Source organism: Herpailurus yagouaroundi, unplaced genomic scaffold (assembly GCF_014898765.1).
Source record: "Herpailurus yagouaroundi ecotype Mexico unplaced genomic scaffold, PumYag 181, whole genome shotgun sequence".
In the NCBI taxonomy this organism is placed as follows: Eukaryota; Metazoa; Chordata; class Mammalia; order Carnivora; family Felidae; genus Herpailurus; species Herpailurus yagouaroundi.
In genome coordinates, this window is record NW_024412412.1 from 24,191,110 (window position 1) to 24,212,637 (window position 21,528).

Genomic DNA, 21,528 nt, shown 5'->3' on the forward strand with positions numbered 1-21,528 from the left:
AAAATCAAGTATACAATATTAAATTTCAATCATGTGAAGACATTTGTATAGAGAAATATATTTACATAGCATTTGTAGCTTTCTGATGATATGGCTTTGATACAACGGTAGTTCTCAGAGAATCTAACACAACAAAAGTTATATGGTCCCTTAGTCTCTTCCTCTCAAATATCAGTTGCCTTGGTAAGGTTTTATAGCAGCTGGTTTGCAAACAATGGAAGACTATAGTCCCTAGTAGGTAAATGAAAGCACAGTCCTGTGCCATTGATTAAAAGGGGATGCTGGAGTTTGAATCCATTTCGTTTCTCCTTTGGTTCCTTCTTGGCAGTAGAGTCAAAACCATGGTCACCTTACTCTATAGAATACATCATATCATCAATGAACTCGAGTCTCAATTCTTTTTTTTTTTTTTAATGTTTCTATATATTTTTGAGACAAAGAGTGCAAGTGGAGGGGGGAGAGAGAGAGGGAGGATAGGGGATCAGAAGCAGGCTCCATGCTGACAGCAGAGTCTGATGCGGGGCTCGAACTCAGGAACTGCAAGATCATGACCTGAGCCAAAGTTGGATGCTTAACCGACTGAGGCATCCAGGCACCCGGAGTCTCAATTCTGATTTGTCTGTCAGGTTAGACAACTCAAGTTCCTCTTACTATCCCACTCGTGCTTTGGGATAGGCTGCAGATCACTTTTTGACATGGTCCAACTCTCCTAAGGAAGAAGTTTGAGACAGGCTTACCTATCAAAGTGAGTATACTCAGGTTGACCCCAAAATTCTGACTTTAGGAGACAAGTTACCAAGTGAGTGCTAGCTGTAAACTTTTATTTTGAAATAATTATAAATTCACGTGCTGGTGTAAGAAATGATACAGAGGGATTCCAAGCAACATTTATACAGCTTTTCACAATGGTAACAACTTTCAAAACTATGGTAGAGGCTCACAACCAGGATACCGACATGGATACAGTCAAGACACAGAACAGTTCCATCACCACACAGATCTCTCGTTGCCCTTTTGAAGCCACACCTACCTCAACCCTGATTATCACTTATCTGTTCTCTGATTCTATAATTTACTCATGTAAGAACATTATATATAGACCCATTCAGTAGTGACACTTCGGATTTATTTATTTATTTATTTAGTTATTTATTTATTTATTGTACTTAGCCTAATTCCCTGGAGATCCATTCAAGTTGTTATACGTATCAATAGTTTCTTCCTTCTCATTAAAGAGTAGAATTTGAGGGGCGCCTGGGTGGCGCAGTCGGTTAAGCGTCCGACTTCAGCCAGGTCACGATCTCGCGGTCCGTGAGTTCGAGCCCAGCGTCAGGCTCTGGGCTAATGGCTCAGAGCCTGGAGCCTGTTTCCGATTCTGTGTCTCCCTCTCTCTCTGCCCCTCCCCCGTTCATGCTCAGTCTCTCTCTGTCCCAAAAATAAATAAACGTTGGAAAAAAAAAATTAAAAAAAAAAAAAGTAGAATTTGATAGTATGAATGTACCACAGTTTATTGATTCACCCATTGGAAAACATCTGGGTTGTTTAGGTTTTGGCTACTATGCATAAAGCTACTGTGAACATGTGTGTACAGGATTTTGTGTAAACATAAGTTTTATTTATCTGGTATAAATGGCCAAGATTATAATGACTTGGTGATATGATGGATATATGTGTTGTTTAAAAAAAACCACCCATTGCTTCTCGGCCTTTTGGCTAAGATCAAGTGTAAAAGAAACTGCCCAGTTGTTTTACAGAGTAGCTGTAATATTTTAGTTTCTTTCTAGCAATGTATGTAGGAGTAGTTCAGTTTCTTTCTATCCTTTCCAGCTTTAATGTTGTCATTATTTTTTTTTCTAAAAATTGTGTAGTGACATGGTGATAACTGGGTAATATCCATTGTGCTTTCACTCTGCATTTCTCCTATGTCCAGTGATGTTCAACACCTCTTCATGTGTTTATTTTCCATTCATACATCGATTTTAGTAAAATATCTCTATATACTCTGTTGCCATTTACTAATTGGATTGTTTGTATTTTTTGCTTTTTTTTTTTTTTTTTTTTAGTATTCTTTCTATGTTCTACATACTAGTCCTTTGTTAAATATATGGTTTGCAAATATTTTCTCCCATCTCTGTTGCTTGTCTTTTCGTTCTTTGAACAGGCAGGGTCTTTAATGAAACAAATTTTTATTTATTTTTTTTTTTTAATTTTTTTTTCAACGTTTAATTATTTTTTGGGGGACAGAGAGAGACAGAGCATGAACGGGGGAGGGGCAGAGAGAGAGGGAGACACAGAATCGGAAACAGGCTCCAGGCTCTGAGCCATCAGCCCAGAGCCTGACCCGGGGCTCCAACTCACGGACCGCGAGATCGTGACCTGGCTGAAGTCGGACGCTTAACCGACTGCGCCACCCAGGCGCCCCGAAACAAATTTTTAAATTTTCATTTTCTTCTATGACTCACACTATTTCTATTGAATCTGAGACTGCTTTGTCTAATTCTACATACCAAAGATTTTGTTTAATTTTTTTAAAAAAAGTTTTATAGTTTTATGTTTTACATTTTAGTCTGTGATACATTTTTAATTAATTTTTTAATATAATATGAATTTTAGATCAATTTTTTTTGTTTGTTTTCAGTGTTTGTTGTTTGTTTGTTTTGCCTATTAATATTCAGTTGCTCCAATGCATTTCCTGTCTCCATTGATTTCCTTTTACATCATTGTCAGAAATCAGTCAGGCATGTGCCAGCTTCTAAATTCTCTTTTTCATTATCTTTATTGAGTTGTTCATCCTTCTGACAATATCCCAATATTTTGATTACTATAGCTATAAAATAGGTCTTACTATTGGGTAAAGAGAGTATTACAAACCTTATTTTCAACATTGTTTTTATAACTATATGGCCTGTCCCTTTACATATAAATTTCAGAATATGTATTTCTATGTATAAAAAAAACAAAAAATGAAAAAACTTGGTTAACTTTTGATAGGAATTGCATTCAGGGCACACATAAATTTTAAGAGAATTAACATCTTTGCTATTATGAGTCTTCTAACCCATGAAAATGTTATATCTCCCCATATATTTAGGTTTTCACTGATATATTTCATGAACATGAACATATATTCATTTTGTTATTTTCAGCACACATATCTGGTACATGCTTTTTTAACTTTTTAATGTTTTTTGAAGTAATCATATTTGGCATAGTATTTTACTTTTTCATTTTATATGAATATTGTTAATATGTCAATTTCTATTTTTTTCATGTATTGAATTAATATATTTACATCATGTGATTTTACTAAACTCAGTAGTTATAGAAAAGTTTTGCAGATGTGAGGGCTTTTCCATATAGATAATCATGCCAGGGGCGCCTGGGTGGCGCAGTCGGTTAAGCGTCCGACTTCAGCCAGGTCACGATCTCGCGGTCCGTGAGTTGGAGCCCCGCGTCGGGCTCTGGGCTGACGGCTCGGAGCCTGGAGCCTGTTTCCGATTCTGTGTCTCCCTCTCTCTCTGCCCCTCCCCCATTCATGCTCTGTCTCTCTCTGTCCCAAAAATAAATAAAAACGTTGAAAAAAAAATTAGATAATCATGCCATATACCAAACAGAAACAATTTCATTTCTTCCTTTTTAATCTATATGACTTTTAGTTCTTTTTATTGCCTCATTATAGGAGCTAAAAGTCCAGTACTATCTGGATAAATAATACAATACACAAAAGAGATGTTTCTCAAACACATGTTTTGAAAACCTAATAACATGATCACATCCTATGAGGCCTGGCCAGTCTATTCCAAGATTAAGGATCACATATATTTCTTCCTTGTAAATAATTTGAACATTGCTCAGATCATAATGTATTTTCTGATTGAACAGGCATATTGAAAACCCTCAAAATTATGAATATTCCACAGAACATAAGAAATCTATAGTTACTTACACTGCTCATGAATCAAGTAAAAATTCAGATGAGAAAGAACACTAATCATTACTTCAAAGTGATAAGAATGGTTGTGCCTTCCAGAGGTCACGATTAATAGTGGCATCCTTCAAATAACATAAAAATGTCATTAGCCAATACTGTCCTAAAACTAATAGGGAAAATAGGAGAAAATGTACAAAATGGAGTTCTAAGCCAAATAAATAAATCACATCCTAATACTCTTTCTTTTTAAAAAATGTTTAAATGTTTTTTTATTTTTTTTTTTTGAAGGAGAGAGAGAGAGAGAGAGAGAGAGAGAGAGAGAGAGACAGAGCATGAGCGGGGGAGGAGCAGAGAGAGGGGGAGACACAGAATCCAAAGCAGGGTCCAGGCTCTAGGCTGTCAGCACAGAGCCCTACGCGGGGCTCGAATCCACGAACCGTGAGATCATGACCTGAGCCAAAGTCGGAGGCTCAACTGACTGAGCCACACAGGCGCCCCTAAATACTCTTTCATTACAGTAGATTCTAAACCTAATTTGACAAACAATGACTTTTATCAATTATTTTTGAGTTACTGTTACACTAGAAACCTGAAGAGAAGTTTTTAACTTTGGCCCAGTATAAACTAGCTCTCAGGGATTTATTCAACAAAATGAGTTTTGGGCAATGATAACCTGTGACTGAATCCAAATATGTTCAGTTCCATGACAGTATAGCTGTTTGGAAAGGTCGGATGGGGAAGGAGGAATAGAGTTCAGAGAGGAATAAACTGGGCAGAGATTACTGGAAGGATTCAAGGTGCAGCAATTAAGAACTTTGCCTCTGGCATTACAACTCTACTGCTTTCTAGAAGAGTGATCATGAGCAATTTAGTTAATAGGTTTCAAAGTGACCAGTTCCTCATCTATAAAATATGAGGATGATAAATAATAACACCTCATTGTATTTTCACTGAATTAATGTGAGCTGATCCCTGTAGAGCATGATGTGTGACACATACTAAGTGGTCAATAAGTGTAAGGAATTATCATTGTTATTATAACAGACATAAAAACGTTACTTTATATTATGCGTTAATGAAACAACACTCTTCCTCTGGTGGCACTTATTGTAAAGAGCTTCTAAATTTAATTGTTTTTCATTTGTCTCTCTCGTATACACATACCTATATAGAAGAAAATGTTGAACACTTCATATCATACTGAATAATATTATTCAATCTAGTGTAATAAAAGTAATTTTAATAGGTCTTCCAGGGCATTTAAGTAAAAACCACATGGGATAAAAGGAACAAAAAATAAATATAAGAAATGTAGTACATATTAAGTTTTAAAACAAAAAAAAAATTCACAACTAATCAAAATAATGAAATTAATAACATTTTGGACTACCCTTTGCTATTGGCAAAGTATAGTCATTTGTACTAATTAATTTACTCCTCAGCATTTAGGGAGGTGTTTACCATTATCTTCATTTCACAAACGGAGTCTCCATTAAGTGAGTTGCACAAAATTCACATAGCTATCAATGGCAGACGATGAAGTATATCTGTGTCTTCTCACTGGAGCCCCGTCTCATTTTTATTTCATTTTATCTGTGTCCATCTATGCACATGTGTATAATACATTCAGATCCTGAATAAGAATTTCTGTAAAAAGAAGGAGAGCTTCTAGGATCTGATTTATTTAGTTGGTAGGTCATTATTTCAAGCAGATTTATTTAGTAGGCTGGAAAAAGTTAAAGGTGAAGAGGAATGAGCACATTTAAATACTATATATCTGACTTCCTCAACTAAATCTTAGAGAGCTCCAGGAGTAACCTCTCTATCTTCATGTAGCTATCTAAGTTGAACGCTCATGATATACCAAACAACGTCAAAGAAAGAGATTGAGGTAAATGATTGATGCTGTAGTCACAGTGGAAAAACACTAATGTAATCTTGGTCAGAAATTTTGAAAGTCCACTGCAATTTGGGAAATAACTAATTTTCATTTTACCAACTGAATATTCATTAATCAGACTGACTTTTGTCTTCAAAAGGTGACTTGCTAGAGTGTGTCAAAGTAAATGTTATCCCAAATTTCAACTTCGGAATTTTGTGTAGGTGTGTTTTGAGTAAGTGGATAAAATTTTCATGTTCATATACATGATCAAGAGGACAATCTTTCATTTCACAATAAAGACAGGAAGAGAAAAGGGAAGGAGAAAGGGAAAAGATGTTACAGGCTTGAGTGGGTTGCCTATATTTGCTGATTACTAATTGGTTGCATTAATTCCCTGTTTCTTTTTTTTTTTTTTTAATTTTTTTTTCAACGTTTTTATTTATTTTTGGGACAGAGAGAGACAGAGCATGAACGGGGGAGGGGCAGAGAGAGAGGGAGACACAGAATCGGAAACAGGCTCCAGGCTCTGAGCCATCAGCCCAGAGCCCGACGCGGGGCTCGAACTCACGGACCGCGAGATCGTGACCTGGCTGAAGTCGGACGCTTAACCGACTGCGCCACCCAGGCGCCCCTTAATTCCCTGTTTCTGCAATGACAATTACCACAAACTGAGTGGCTTAAGACAACACAAATTTATTGTCTAACGTTCTGGAGGTTAGAAGTCTGAAATGGCTCTCACTGGTCTAACATCAACGTGTTTGCTGGGCTGTACTACTTTCTGGGAGAATACGTTTGTTTGTTTTTTCCTGTTTCTAGAGGCCCTAGGCATTCCTTGGTTCCTGGATTAACAATGACAATTCCAGTTTATCATCTAAATTCTTCTTTGTTTTAGAGCACCTGGGTGGCTCAGATGGTTAAGAGTCCCACTTTGGCTCAGGTCATGATATCCTGGTTCACAAGTTCGAGCCCCATTTGGGCTCTGTGCCGAAAGCTCAGTTTCTATGTCTCCCTCTCTCTCTGCCCCTCCCCTGCTCATGCGCTCGCTCTCTCTCTCTCTCTCTCTCTCTCTCTCTCAAAAATAAATAAAAACATTAACAATTTGTTCTAAAAATAGTAAGTCCCCTCTTTGCTTTTAAGGTAACCTATTCACAGATATCAGTGATTAGTACTTGGATCTTTGGTGAGGGTAAAGGATACTTCTGCAACGACACTAGTTGATAACTGATTTCACTATTTCACTAAACAATATTTTTACACACTAGATGGACAGCTCCTGGAAGATAGAACCAATAGGTATAAGTTGCCTTCTTTCTTGAATTCAGAACTGGCGAGAAAAAGAAAACTGAACGAGGACTAAGCTTATCTGTGTTCTGGCAATAAATGGTTTGTGCTCTTTCTAACCCTAGTTCATCTAAATGTGTGTGCCTTAGAACAAGCTATTTAGCGTCTCTGTGCTTCAGTTCTCCAACCCACAAAATAATCTCTCAGAGTTTTATTGTAAGAATCACATTATTTGACTTCTTTTCGTTCAGTGCTTAGCACATGATTGAAGCATATAAGTATTCAATGAGTGTTTTCCATGATCATCAGCATCATTAATGGCAGCAGCAACAATAGTAGTAGCAGCAGGAATAGAAGGATGGGCACCTGGGTGGCTCAGTCGGTTGAGCGGCTGACTTCGGCTCAGGTCATGATCTCGCGGTCCGTGAGTTCGAGCCCCGCGTTGGGCTCTGTGCTGACAGCTCAGAGCCTGGAGCCTGTTTCAGATTCTGTGTCTCCTTCTCTCTGATCCTCCCCCATTCCTACTCTGTCTCTCTCTGTCTCAAAAATAAATAAACTTTAAAAAAATTTAAAAAAAAAAGTAGGAGGAGGAGGAGGAAGAGGAAGAAGAGGATGGAAGAAGGAGAAGTAGTAGGATTATCAGTGCTTTCATCTATTAGTTCCTGGTCTCTTCACAAGGTTAATCTAAGAATCAGTAATATTATGTACGAAGGAACACCATACAAATGATTTGAAGTTTGGACTAAGTATTTTTCTCTTTAAAACGTGGCCAAACTGAGAATACAAAAGGGCAGAGGTTGGTAGTGATTTGGCATCATCTGAAGCCTGACAAGGGACAGTCAGAAGGTAAAACCTGGGGAGGTTGGGATGTTAAATGCCAGAGAGATCAAGCAACATAGGGGCTGGAGAATGACCCTTGGATTTGGAAAGTAAGTACTCTTAAAATTAAAGGCCAGAAAACTTCTGTTTTTCTCGAGCAGAGCATATCATCTCATAAACATTCAGCCTCCAAAAGCAACTCTCAAAATGTTTCAGATAGGCAAATGGATATTGTCAGCCCTGGTAGAGCACTAACTAGAAATGCCAGTGGCAGGTTTAGGCTGTGAATAATGACCTATTTCTTGAACTGGGTTCTAGTTAGGTAAGCTATTCTGTGTGCAAACAGGCATGGAGTCATATAATTCTGATATGAGAACTTCTTGGATACATATTATACCTTAGGAAGTTTTTTATTTACTTCCCATTTTCCCTTTTTCACCAGGGAGTTCTGATCACCTTGGTGGCTCAATCACATTCTTACACATTTTGACCTTTATGGGTACATTCTGGTTTTTTTTCTGATTTTGCTCCTTTTTAAAAAATTTTTTTAAAAATATTTATTTTTGAGGGAAAGACAGGGTGTGTGAGCAGGGAAGGGGCAGAGAGAGAGGGAAACACAGAATCTGAAGCAGGCTCCAGGCCCTGAGCTGTCAGCACAGAGCCTGACGCGGGGCTCGAACTCACGGACCGCGAGATCGTGACCTGAGCCAAAGTTGGACGCTTAACCCACTGAGCCACCCAGGCGCCCCTCTGATCTTGCTCTTCTATTCTAAATTGTATTTCCTTGGTACAAAATTTGTATCTTTAGTTTATGATTATATGTTTTATTTTTGTTTTTGTTTGTTAATGTTTGTTTATTTTTGAAAGAGAGAGGGAATGAGCAGGGGAGGGCCAGAGTAAGGGAGACAGAAGATCCGAAGCGGCTCTACACTGACAGCACAGAGCCTGATGTGGGGCTCAAACTCACAAATCGTGAGATCGTAACCTGGGTTGAAGTCAGACACTCAACTGGCGGAGCCACCCAGGTGCCCCATGATTATATGTTTTAGATTTCACTTATGTATACATCCAAATGCTTTATGGAAGTAGATGAAGTAGAAATAGTCTTTCAAATAGGAAAAAAATAAATGTGGCCAAGCTGAAAAATAAACTGCCTCTCATAATTGTCCAACTGAAAGACAAGGCTGGTGCATTTATTCATTAGCTCTTTCCCCCCATTGGTTGAAAGGCTACCTCTCAACCTCCTTGGTGAGGCATTTTGAGGTGCCCTTTGGGTGCTGCTTGTGCTGAGCCTGTTTCCTGGGGCTCTGAGAAGCAGAGAGATACTACATATTATACATATACATATCACCACATTCTCAAAGTTAGATGTAGTGTATATGAGTCTGAGGTACTCTGGAACTGTCCTCCATATCTGTAAGCTGAAATCAGACATGAGCCAAGGAAATTTTCCCAATTCATTCAGAAAATAAAATATATAGGATTTGATCATGGTTCCAGACATGAATTATTAATCTCATGTGACATGCCTATAAAATTGGGAAGGAAGATGTTTTAGAATAGCTTAATCACAATATAAATGTTGCAAATCTCTTCTACATCAAGTAAAATACTTGTTTATGGAATCCGTTTCTTACTTATCCACAATTCTTCCAACATTTCTCCTCGTATGGGTACGAATACAAAACCCATACAAAATTGATGAAGAGTATGTTTCATTGCATGGCCTCTATTAAGTTCCTGACTGAGAAATGAAATGAATTATTTTTTGGTAGTCATTAGTAATCACCCTCATTGGTTTGGACTTTGGAACAAGTGAATCAGAATAAACTTTCAACAGCCAGTCTTCTTACTCATCAATCCTTTATTGCATGATAGGTGAAATAAATATGGAGTCTGAGCCTTGAAAATTATCCAAAATTTTAATTCTTACAAACTTCCCACCAAGTTTAAATCTTCTCTCTTATGTCTTTGTAATATGGTCATTCTCCCTTCCAACAGTTGACAGAAATCTCATAACCTCTCAAGACTGTGATTTATCTTTAGGCAACATTTACCTAAATGCTTCTATTTTTTTTTTTTTTTTTTTTTTTTTTTTTTTTTTTTTTTGGGACAGAGAGAGACAGAGCATGAATGGGGGAGGGGCAGAGAGAGAGGGAGACACAGAATCAGAAACAGGCTCCAGGCTCTGAGCCATCAGCCCAGAGCCTGACGCGGGGCTCGAACTCACGGACCGCGAGATCGTGACCTGGCTGAAGTCGGACGCTTAACCGACTGCGCCACCCAGGCGCCCCTAAATGCTTCTATTTAAGGTGATATCTAATTAAGATACTGCTATCTTTTAAGGTGGCTGGTTCACTTTTTAGGAAAATACCATTAAAAGCTTTTTTTATGTGTTTAAGTAGAAAGCTTTAAGAGGAAACAATGTTGCCCAAACTTCTCTGCAAATTAAGCAGTATGTTTGAGTTTCTAATCCGAGGAAGGAGAAAAAAAGGGCCTAAAAACAAGGGGAAGGGAAATGAAGAAGCTTGCCAAATGATGAATGTTGACCAGTGGAGACTTTATGAGGCTGTTTTATGTTTATTCATATCTTATGGAAATCTCATTTTCATTTTTAATTCATGTCACTCAGTGGTGTTCTATATTTTAACTGGCTAAAAGTATTCCATTTTATTGAACCACAATAATTTACTAATTAATTCCCTGTTGTTGGACATCTGGATTATATTCAATGAACCTAAACAGGGCTGTCATCAAATTCCTTGTAGTTACATCTTTGTATACAAAGATCCCTCTTTAGGATAATTTCCTTGAAATTGAATTATTTGTTCAAAGTATAAGGACTCTAGAAGATATTCATTATGTGCCCTCTCATCAGCAGTGAATAAGAATTCTCATATCCCTAAACCACCATAGATCAGTAAGTCTTTTAAACTGACTTTACCCATAACCAATAATGCTAAACAATCGTGAAGTAACATAGATATAAATAACACAGATATAATATGGATAAAAATATTTTTTAAAAAATCATAGTCCTGTGAGGAGAAGACACACAGTTTTGGTTTTGGGGTTTGGGGTTCTTGTTGTTGTTGTTGTTATTGTTTACATATAAGAAAATTAAGATTTCAGATAGCTAATTGGCTTACTGAATGCCACATTGCTAATGGGACATAGCAAGACAACACATTGACATGTTTTCTGTGATATTGTATATCCCCTCCAATGTTACCTTGTTGAAAAAATAAATACTTTCTGATACTTTGAGTAGTGAATTAACAAAATAAGTATTGCCACACAATCATTTAACTGAATAGCAAACTTTATCTAACTTCTATCTAACTATCTATCTAACTTCTATCTAACTTCTATCTAACTGATTTCTATTTTCATATTTCAGGTAAGATTTTAAAAGAAGGCAAAACCTTTTTAATTCAAAACAAGCCTGGAAATTTAGTAAGGTGTGTTATTTAAAAATAGCTACCTAAAAAAAGAATTCCAAGAAAGTTTATTTTCAGTGAAAAATGCACTTTATACAAATTCCACAAATATTTTATAGTCACTTTCTAAACAGCCACATAATAGCATCCCTTGGCTATGAGCCTAACGTGGAAACTACGAAATAACGCTTTATTCAGCCAGAAAGATGATAGAAACCAACATGACAGGTTGACTTTTCTAGCATCCTGGTCACTAGAAAAGATTCAAATAAAATTACAACTCTTTTTGGTTTTCATTTATAATGCCCAACATGGAGTACTCCTCCCCCCCCCCCCCATCCATTGCACTGACTGTTCAAGTTTCTTTTTTGTATTATTTATGAGTATTTTTTTTTAGAATGGTTGTTTTCTTGTTGGTCTGTAGGAGTTCCTTGTATTTTCTAGATGGTAATTATTGGGGTGCCTGGGTGGCTCAGTCAGTTGAGCGTCCGACTTCAGCTCAGGTCATGATCTCACAGTCCGTGAGTTCGAGCCCCATGTCAAGCTCTGTGCTGAGAGCTCAGAGCTTGGAGCCTGTTTCAGATTCTGTGTCTCCCTCTCTCTCTGCCCCTCCCCTGCTCATGCTCTGTCTCTCTCTGTCTCAAAAATAAATAAAAACATTGAAAAAAAGTTATAGATGGTAATTGTTTATCAGTTATATTTGCTGTTGACTATGTATATGTTTTAGTATCTAACTTTGTTTAAGGTATATTTTATTGTTAAGAAACATTTTATATTAATATAGTCAAATTTGTTTTCTTAAACTTTTATATGTTTTCTGTCTTAAGCGTTTATCCATACCTTCCCATAAGAAATATGTTTTTTCACTGTAAAGTTTCTGCAAGACTAGAGGGTGTAACTTGGTGCCACATTGCAGTTTTAATTTGTTTCATTTGATTACAAATGAACTGTCTTTCCCAGATGGTTATTGAATATTAATTACCTTTTTATTTTGTGAAGTGTCTCCCCAAGTTCTTAGTCATTTTCTATTAGTTTAATTTTTCTCAATTACTTTTTAGAGTTCTTTGGTATTTGGAAATTGATCTTTGTCAATTATATGTACTGCAAATATCTTCCCCAAGGTCAAGGTTTGCCTTTCAGCTTCTTGTGATGCTCTTTGTTCAGCAGAAATGCTTAATTTCAGTATATGAGTATCATCATTTACTATGTGAGAAATTCTCACATCTTTACTATGTGAGAAATCCTTCTCTAATCTGAAGTCAAAAAATCCTTCTCTAATCTACGTTGTCGTCTACATATTTTATAACTTGACCCATCACATTTTTAATCCTGCTGAAATTTATTTTGCATAAGTGATGAATACAGTTTGATTTTCCCATATGTGTAAACAATTATCCTAGCATCATTTATTGAATAATCATTTGTTACTCACTTATTTTTCATAGTGGCTGTCATAAATCAAGTTTGCATACAGATGTAAGTTCTTTGGTAAGTTTCTGGAGCCTTCTTTATTCCACTGTCTATTTCTCTCTTTTTACCACAGCCACGCCAACTTAGTAACTTGAACCTTATCTGTGTCTTGTTATGTGGTAGGGAAAAATCCTCCTACTGAAATTGGGGACGGGGTTCAGAATTGCTTTATTATTCTCGGCCCAATATTCTTCCATATAGATTTACAATCAGCTTGTCAAATTCCATGAAAACATCATTGATGACCTGAGATTGCATTAAATCTATTCAAGTTTTTGGAGAAAATGAACAACTTTAAGTTAATATCTTATTTGTTATCACATTACATTCTTACATTTAAAATGGCTTTAATATCTTTTGATTAAATTCAATGATTCATTCTATAAAGGGCTTCCAGAACTTTCATTAAATTTTGAGCCAAAATAATTCTCTAATGTTATTAAATTACCTTTAGGTTCTTTTAGGTTTTCTGTGCAGAAAACTGTATTATACATGAAGCATGAGAAATTTGTTACTTTTTCCCCAAACAATATGCTTTTCACGGATCTTCATTTTTCCTTCCCTTCCGACCAAGGGGTAGTACAAGAACTGTAGTGGGGAGCTGAATTGAAGTGGTGATTCTAGACGAAAGGTGAAACCACATCACACCTTTGTACTGCTGCTGCTCGTAAATGAGATGTTTTAATGTGTCACCAGGAAGTTTGAGGTTGCTGTAGGTTTTGTTGTAGATGACTCTTAACTGTGGGAGAAAGTTCACCTCCATTTTCCTAAAAGGAGGTAATTGTGATCGATGTAGTTAATCACGGAAGAATTTTGAACTTTTTGAGTGGTATATCTGTATCTTTTGATATGATTAGATAATGTTCTCTAGCAATAAGTTACTCTTGATAATTTTGTTAATTTTCTGTTGTTAAACAAAACTTATATTCCTATAATAAATGCCAAAGAAAAGACCCTGATGCTTCTTACTTGATTGTTGGTTTCAACATATTTTCTTTAGGATCTTGGTATCTATACCCATGAACAACTGTGAACCTTTAAATTTTCTGTTTTGTGTTGTTCTTGTCTGAGTTTGGTATTGAAAATATCCTTAATATATTAAGGCGTCGTGTTTTCTCTTTTCCAATTCTCCGAAAATGTTTCTATTTGATTGGAATTTTATTTGGATAATATTGTCCGGACTCACAAACTAAACTAGTTGGGTCTGGTAGTCCTCAGTGAGATGCTATACTCTACATACACACACACATATACACACACCCACAGATATGTATGTTTGTGTCACAACTTATGCTTTCTGGAAAAACATGGAAACTTTATACTCAGAATTTGTGTCTCTGCTTAACAGGTCCATTTGGTGAGGTATTTGGTGAGTATTCCAGTGTATTCCAGAAATGTAAAATCACGAATCTAGATGAATCATGGTTCTGTTGTACATTACCCCCCAACTTACCAGCACAGACCCATTTATATAAAAAGATTTGATTTCTATAAAACTCTGAAGCATTATTTTGTAGCTCAGAGGACCACTATCTTTAAAGCTACTTAGTGTGGCACACAGACCACACAATTAAAATCAGGGTGACGTGACAGCTCAAGAATTTTGAAGATCCCTGGACTTACCTACAAACTGTGGATACCCAGACTGGTTATGATTTGCATAAAACTCTAATGGTTTACTCTGCTTGGAATTGCTCCAAGTATGGTGCAGAGGTATTCATGGCAATCCCAGCTGGGAATATGATGGGTGCTCATGCTGAAGATATCATTATAGAGGAAAGCAGGGTTAGTTCTGGTAAAAACAAAACAAAACAAAACAAAACAAAACAAAACAAAACAAAACACAAAAAAACCCTGCTATTCTTTACATTAATTAAAAGTAATGCTACCAGTCCTCTTGTGGGTAAAAAACAAACCCAAGTAAGTGGAGCTCTTTGTTTACCTATTGGCACACAATGAATTACATGGCAGCTGATAACATAAAACTCACAGGAGCAATCTGGAACAACAAAAAGTTAAAAAAAAAAAAGTGAAACCTCGTAGAAATAAAAGGATGAAGGAAATTTATTTTGGCACTAACAACTGCTTTCCGATGTCTGTGTACCTAGCTGTTTCCCATTTGGGCTCTATCTGTGGATGCCACACTATCCTGCTATTACAGGATAGGCTTTGGAGACTTCATTTTTTCACCTGAATTGGTATAAAACTCAGTTATTACTAAATGACTGAAAACATAAATATCAAGGCAAGTTGTCTGCGCAAAGATTCCAGATTCTGACTTTGTCCACATCAACAGAGATACTCAGAAAATGATAGGTAAAACTGTGATGTTTTAGGATCACTTGGGTTTCTTGAGGAGAGTGTAAGATGTGTTTAATGAGAGATCATGTTAAAAGTCCTAGCTTTGTTCACATGTCTGTTTGTACAGATTAACCATGTAGCTGAGGCTTGTAAAGATATTTACAGAATTAGTATCTTTTGAATATACGAGGGTGTTTTTTCATAATAAAAAAAAAAGATTGTAGAAGGTTCAAATAAATCCATAAAGAATGTAATACCTGAAGCCACTGAAGACAATCAGGTACTCTCTGTTTTGGACAACTTCCCTACTGATTTTTATTTCCCATAAAAAGCAATGGAGATGTACCCATTTGATGGCATTGTATCAAAAATCTTAGGAGCAGGGAATTAAGGAATTGAATAAAAGTATGGCTGAGATGATGAGTCCCTCTCCTTGCACATTCCATCAGATAGTGATCAGCACGGTGTGCCAGTAAGAAACACAGTCTTCCTGTCTCTGGCTAACAGCAGTAGAAAGCCCATCTTCTCTTCAGAGAATAATCTAAATAGGGGTGAAGAACCCGAGGCATAAAATATAACAAAAAGGCAGAATTAAGGTATTCACTTTTCTTCCCCAAAGAAACATGAATTTATCTTGCAACTGACAGCAGATTTTTAGATAAGTGAATTTCCACAAGGATCAGAAAAGCTTCAATGGCATATGGATTGAGGAATGACTGAGTTTCTAAAGGAGAGGGGTACACAGAAAATGTGCATGCATAAAAATGAACATGACCTTAAAGAAGCAAAACTAATATTAGATATACCATCTGCATGTTAGGTAAAATGCCTAACATCAAAACAAAATAGACTACTAGATTAAGTATTTCTTTTTTTTATTTTTATTTTTTCAATGTTTATTTATTTTTGAGAGAGAGAGACAGAGAGAGACAGAGAGAGACAGAGTGTGAGCAGGGGAGGGGTAGAGAGAGAGGGAGACACAGAATCCAAAGCAGGCTCCAGGCTCTGAGCTGTTAGCACAGAGCCTGACACGGGGCTCGAACTCACAAACTGTGAGATCATGACCTGAGCCAAAGTTGGACGCATAACCGACTAAGCCACCCAGGAGTCCCTAGATTAAATATTTCAAAGCTTAAAAAATCTATTTAAATGTGGTAAAAAGATACTTCACCTAGAGATCTGGTTTTATTAATTTTCTAAATCTTACCATGAACTACTCTTTTATGAACTTTTTTTTTACAAAAAACAAAACAAAACAAAACAAAACAAAAAACCCCAAATGGGTAGTTCATTTGTTATCAAGTTATCTCATAGTTTTATATTTCAATTTCTGTTAGAATGTTTATAACGTAGTGATAAATCGATTCAGACATTCCTGCCTTTTAACAAATCCATAACAATAGAATCTTATGATTATTATGTTTACTAAAGATATGCTCTTGGTGACATTTTTTCATTTAGGATTTTCTAAAAGCCCCAGATGTATATTGCTACCCATTCCTTTAGTGATTATTAAAGGGCAAAATGACAACGTCAGTAATCTTAGACCTTAGAATTTCTTATTATTTCCTGAAAAATATATCTTCAGAGTGAATGAGGAGAGCTCTTCTTAACTATTCTAATATTTTGTGGGGGGAGGAAGGAATTTGAAGGACGGGTTATTTCTGTATATTTTCCTTAGATGTAATTTTCATCAAACTACATATGCATTCAATATGAGAATAATTTATTTTCTTTTCCCTTCTGTATTCGTCACACATACTTTAAAATTTCCATTGTTTTTGCTTCATTGAAAGCCATAGAATGAGTTAACAAATGAAGAGGCATTCTCCCCTCTTCAGAGGAGCAAATGCTAGTATAATACAAGCTACTTGAAGGTTATAAAACATGAGTAGGAGGGCTCCCCATATTATTTCTACTCTTGATATATTTGAGTCTTTTTTTCATTGGTGACAAATCAAATATTTTTGAAATATACTGCATCTTGAAGAAAATAGTTTTATTCGAATGCATTTTCCATCTGATTAAGTATCTTTCCCATTATCTTTTTATCTTCTGAAAACCTTCAGAAGTGGAAGAGAGGACATGATTTGGCATCTGGGAGCAAACGCCTTGAGATATTTTTTAAATCATAAAAAATGCTGACTGAAAAGTAAAAACAGATTTTGCAATAATTTATTTTCAGAAATCTTGGCAGCGTATTCTCCGGTTTCAAATGAACAACATGGTGTTCTTTGTTTCCGTTAGACAGACAATTTAACAATATTGTTTCCTTGTTTCATTGGAATAATTAACATTGGCTAGGCTCATAATAACAGTTTCAATAAATGCAGATAGTAGATAGTCACCTCAGGCTATTAATAACCTGATTTGTATTGAAGTGTTGAACAGAGAAATATAGTAAGAAACAGGAAGTTCCCATGTTTTACACATAAATGATAAATAGAATAATTGTTAATGCGTTCATGCTTTCATTCTTCCATTCCCAATTCTTTCTTTCACTTACTGACCTCAACTATATATCAGAAGATCAGTGCTAAGTGTACAAAATTAGTCAAGACGAAGTCTTTGAGTTCAACGAACTCATAAGTTACCAGATAAGAATTCAAAGCAAATTGCACAGGGGCGCCTGGGTGGCGCAGTCGGTTAAGCGTCCGACTTCAGCTCAGGTCACTATCTCGCGGTCCGTGAGTTCGAGCCCCGCGTCAGGCTCTGGGCTGATGGCTCGGAGCCTGGAGCCTGTTTCCGATTCTGTGTCTCCCTCTCTCTCTGTCCCTCGTCCCTCCCCCGTTCATGCTCTGTCTCTCTCTGTCCCCAAAATAAATAAATAAACGTTGAAAAAAAAAATTAAAAAAAAAAAAAAAAGCAAATTGCACAGCAATGTGATAAATGCTATACCAGGAATTTTCACAAGGGGCGGAGGATGCTGACCAGATAGAGGAAGAGCAGAAAGGACCCAGAACATGTTTGTTTCACAGAGAAAATAATCTAGAATCAGCCCCTCAAAAATCTGTAGAGATTATTATCAAAGGGGAGAGAGGCTGAGGGGTAAGTTGGGACCAAGTAGTATTCATGACAGTTCGTAAACATTTCAAAATCTGCAAGAGTTTTATTGTCACTCAAGTGTAAAATGCATAGATAGCACTGCTAAGAGGTAAATTCTACTAAGGCATTTGGGCTTGACTTCTATAGACGATTGGATTCTGGAAGCATTTTAAGTGAGAATTGCACAATAAGTTTTGTTTTAGAGTGTTAGATGGCAGTGGTATGGAGGAATAACTGAGAGAAAACAAAAGTGATATTGAAGTTGTGGAAAGAAGTAAACTAATACTGAAATTGAACACAGGAGGGCATCTCAGCATACTTCCCAGTTTCTTTTTCTTTTTTTAACCTTTTTCAATGTTTATTTCTTTTTGAGACAGAGCAGGAGCAGGAGCAGGAGCATGAGCATGGGAGGGAGCAGAGAAAGAGAGGGAGACACAGAATCTGAAGCAGGCTCCAGGCTCTGAGCCATCAGCACAGAGCCCAACGCAGGGCTCGAACTCATGAACCACGAGATCATGACCTGAGCCGAAGTCGGATGCTTAACCGGCTAAGCCACGCAGGCGCCCCCTGCCCAGTTTCTGAATTACTATTCTACTATTCATTAAACTAGCATTAAAAACAGGAGGAAAAGAAAAACTTTCAAGAGAAGGTCCTTAAAATATTGATCGTTATCAATATTGCTACTGATACATCAATATGTAAGGCACCATGTTGTGTACAAGAATACAGTGGAATATGAGCAATATGTCTGTAATTTTTTAGTTTAGATGGGGAATAACACATAATTTAGAATGAGTGTGACAGGTAGTACACCCTAAATATGTTGAGAGGATGAACAGATTACATTTACCTGAAAAGGTGGGAAAAATTAATAAAGAGATTTCATAGCTAAGTAAAGGAGAAGAAGTCTGAGCAGGTGGATGGGCTCAGATTACAAAAGTTTTGTATGCTAGGCAGAAGCAGTATCCAAGAATTTAAATGTTTCTACTTCCCTCTGGCCTCCTTCCCACGGTGTGCCTTTCCCGATTCCTTTGTTCCTCTTCCATCTGGCTTTTCTCTTTTTTCTTCTCTCTCACTCTCCAGAACAGCTAATATTCCATGCCAGGCCTTAGCCTTCTCTCCTGAAGCCCTTTTTGACAGCTGATATGGAGGCCCTAGGGACGCCCAGTCTCTTCCTGGACAGCAAGTGCTGCCATGTTCTTCATTTCCCTTGCAGCAACTTCAGAGAGACATTTAATGAAAGTCTTATACCAGATAAAGTGCTAGGAAGTGGCACTACAGAGTGAAAAAGGCCCCTGATCTCAAATATAATACAAAAAAGATTTTATAATTTAAAATTATAATTAATTATGATTTTATAATTTATAATTTCATATAATTTATAATTTACAATGGAAAGGGACTTTCAAGATAATTAACCAAAGGATTTATGTGCATTCAATAGCACAGGTTCAAACTTGGCGATAATGAAGAAATAGGAATACTTTTGCCCCTGAGAGCTCAGTGAATTCACTCTGGACCTCAGCCCCATTCCAGTGGAGGAATTTAAAGTAATGTCCATCTAAAGTTTATTTATTATTATTATTTAAGTCTCCTAACTGTCCTATGGACTGGATACTGAAGGTGCTGCTGCTACCATTAGTGAGATTCCACCTCTTTAAGTTCTTAGTGCGAATTGCTAGCTTGGAATTCTTATAAATTCCATGACTGAGATTTCACATTGAGAAGAGAAATATCCTCAGGAATGGCGTCCTGTACTACTCTTTCCTTAACTTTTCTTTTGACTATTTTTTAAAAAGTTTATTTTTTCGGTGGGGGAGGGGGTGGGGGGGGTTCAGAGAGGAGACACAGAATCCCAAGAAGGCTCCATGTTGTGAACACAAACCCAGCACAGCTCAATCCCAAGAACCATGAGATCAACACTGGAGCCCAAATCAAGAGTTAGAAGCTTAACCAGTGGAACTAACGAGGTGCCCCTTCCTTTGACTTTTAAAAGGGAGGTAAAGCCCTGGTGGAGTTAATGACTGTTTTACCAATCCAGCTACTCCTATGATGAATTTCTGATAACCCCACGCAGAGAGCTAAGTATAAAACACAGAAAAATCGCAGCTATCCATTGTAGTTAGTAAAGGACCTACTATGCATTTTTGTTTTCATTTTTCTGCAGTTGTTTAAGCATTAGGATAAAGTTCAATTAAAAGGGAGATTATGCTGGACATAACTATTTAGAAGAAACTTCTTTCTCAGGTTTTTGGATGTTGATCGATCGTATCTGGTAACTAAGCAGCTGCATTAGGGAATTCCTTGACTACTGAATAGAGTCTTGATTAATAAAATTAAATCACTATTTAAGAATCACTTTACAGCGTCTAAATTTCAGATTGCAGAATTCAGCATGAGACCATGTAACTTGAAGCTGACATTTTAGGATCAGTGATTTCACATACTAACGACTGGACCCATGGTGGGCCATTAACTCTACAAACACAATGTGTATGTCTTCTGTGGCTGATTTTCATAAATAAAAGTGACAGAGGGAATTAAGGAATACTGAATTCTTACAGCGAACCAGGCACATTTATATCCTATTTAAGAAAACCCTAACCCAACCTGTAAGGTTGTTATTTCTATCTTTATTTATATCTATGGAAATTGAAGTTTGGACAGATGAAATGATTTGCTGAAGTCATTTAGGTAAGAATGAAGGAGCTGGAGTTGTCTCCTTCTGTCTGCTGACTTCAAAGTGCCTAGTGTATACATCAGAAAACCTGAAGGCCAAAATTCTAGCTCACCAATGCGGTCTTTAATTTCTCTGATTACAGCTTCCTCATTTTTCAGATGTCAACAATATATTATCTACTTACATTAAAAATGTCTGTGAGAGGGACCCCTGGGCAGCTCAGTCAGTTAAGCATCTGACTCTTAATTTCGACTCAGGTCATGATCTCACAGTTGTGAGCTTGAGCCCAATGTTTCGACGTTCTCGCTGGGAGTGGAGCCTGCTTGAGATATTTCTTTTCTCTCCCTCTCTGTCTGCCCCTCCCCCACTCACTCTCTCTCTAAACAAATAAAAATGTCTGTGAGAAAAAATGAGATAATTTATGTCAAATTAATATCTCAAAGCACAGGGGTATCTTTGTTTTGCTTCCATGTGTATTACTGATCACAGGTGTCTCCACACAAAGCCAATGACCTCATAAAATTTTCTCTGAAATTAGCTGTAATGGAATTTATGAAGCTAGTGGCCAGAAAAACATCACATTTCACAGAACATACATACATATAAATGAATATGAATATGAACATGAACATAAATATAAATATAAATATAAATATAAATATAAATATAAATATAAATA

At 36.7% G+C, this 21,528-nt stretch overlaps 1 protein-coding gene and 1 pseudogene across 7 annotated transcripts in view; both read left to right on the forward strand.

The window, feature by feature from the left end:
* The window catches only part of SGCZ (sarcoglycan zeta), a 1,125,109-nt gene that overhangs the window by 1,065,418 nt on the left and 38,163 nt on the right, over positions 1–21,528 (forward strand). The window lies entirely within an intron of this gene.
* On the forward strand, positions 1,694–1,832 carry LOC121040011 (uncharacterized; annotated as a pseudogene).